General features: G+C 50.0%; 1 pseudogene; it reads left to right on the top strand.

The window, feature by feature from the left end:
• Nucleotides 1-595: 595 nt before the first annotated feature.
• On the top strand, nt 596-1,125 carry LOC119295598 (annotated as a pseudogene).
• The last annotated feature ends 523 nt before the right edge of the window (nt 1,126-1,648 follow it).

The raw sequence follows: 1,648 nt of genomic DNA, 5'->3' as shown, positions 1-1,648 counted from the left end.
TTTGTGTTTTACACATTGTTTTGGGTACCGCTCGAAATTTTGTGATCTCGAGTGGTTACCGCGTTTCCCGCTAACCCACGGAAAACACTCATACCGAGTAAAAAAATTCGAGTTTTTAAAAAATTTTGAATTCAAACACTGAGTCAGTTAAATATGCGGCATCTCTAATGTAGCAACTAAACAGGTGATGGCGTAGTGGCAAACGCATGCGCTCTGGAGTCGCGGGTTCGAATCTTTCCCCTCTCATTTTTCTTTCTTTTTTAGAATGCAAAAGAAAAAAAAATGAAAGTTGCAAAATTATGTAAGTGGATAGGAAACGAACTCGAGATATGAGAGTTAACTGCAGAGGCTGGTGCGTGTGAACAGCCACCACGCTACAAGATGTTTACTGATTTCACAGAGTTAAAACTGTATCTATATCAACTTAGAAATATTTGAATTCAAAATTTGATTTTAAATTTCGTCCGAATGTTTTCCGGCAATCCATGGTTACCGTGGTAACCGTGAATTTCGCTGCCCTTCGAGAAAAAAGTACCACTTGGGATCCAAAACATTGGTTTTACATGATACGATGTAATGATATTCACCTTGCAAACGGCGGTGGGATCGCACATGTCACCTGAGACCAGACGCCAGCGTTTACACATGGGGCGTCGCGCCTGATCGTGCCGGCGCTGAGCGGCTGATGCTGTTCGGAGCGAAGCGCCATGGCGAGGAAGTAAACAGAGTCGTTGTCCAAGCATGGGAGGTGGATGGCGACGTTCTAGATATGTCCCCCGGCGCGGCGCACCACGCAATGCCGAGCGATATGTTGGAGTGGCTTTTCCCCCGAGACAAAGACGAGGATGAGGAGGAGATGATGCCATAGATCGGGGTGTGCTCAGAGGAGGATACGTGTACAATGCGGCCGAGCCGGCCAATGTCGCCGTGCTGTACGAGCTGACGGAGCGGCAGGCCGGGACAGTCGTGGAGCGGTGGGAGTGGGTGCCGTGCGCACCGTCGGTTCAGGCCGAGTCACTGCACCGAGCCGTCCATGCATGCTCGACGGTAGGTTTGGACGAGCTCCAGTGAGGACGGGCAGCAGCAGGACAAGCATCAAGCAAAGCAAGTACAGACGCACACTAAATCAATAAGCAAAAATCTATTTTACACGTGTACGCCGATGCTACCACACTAGCATGTTTGTAAGAATATCTATGTGTCCAATGTAAATAATAGTGTGCTTTTTATTAAAGATTCTAATATGATGGTTGTTAGAAATAATAGATTGAAGTGTGAGTTTTAATTCCTTCTTTTCTCCTTCTGTTAATCTTCAAAATTAGAGTGTATGTGTGTGTACGTGTGGCAAAGTCACATACCTAAGAGCATCTCCAACAGTCGCGCTAAACAAGCGCCGCGCCGTAAATTTGGTCATTTTAGCGCGCGCGCAACCCGCCGGGTGTCTCCAGCGGGCCCATAATAACCGCGCGTGCGGTATAAGGAGTTGGGCGCGCTGTCCGATTCGCTATCTCGCGCGGTGTATTTGGGGCGCCCGCTTCCGCGCGCAGCACACTCGAGCGCTTGCGCCACACTCTCTCCTCTCCGCCTCCTACGCCCCGCGCGCGCCGGCGCCGGCGAACTGCACCCATGGACGCACGCGCCGGCACCC

This window comes from Triticum dicoccoides, chromosome 1A (assembly GCF_002162155.2).
Source record: "Triticum dicoccoides isolate Atlit2015 ecotype Zavitan chromosome 1A, WEW_v2.0, whole genome shotgun sequence".
Classification (NCBI taxonomy): domain Eukaryota; kingdom Viridiplantae; phylum Streptophyta; class Magnoliopsida; order Poales; family Poaceae; genus Triticum; species Triticum dicoccoides.
The sequence above is the reverse complement of the archived record's forward strand: the minus strand, read 5'-3'. Positions and strand labels throughout refer to the sequence as shown.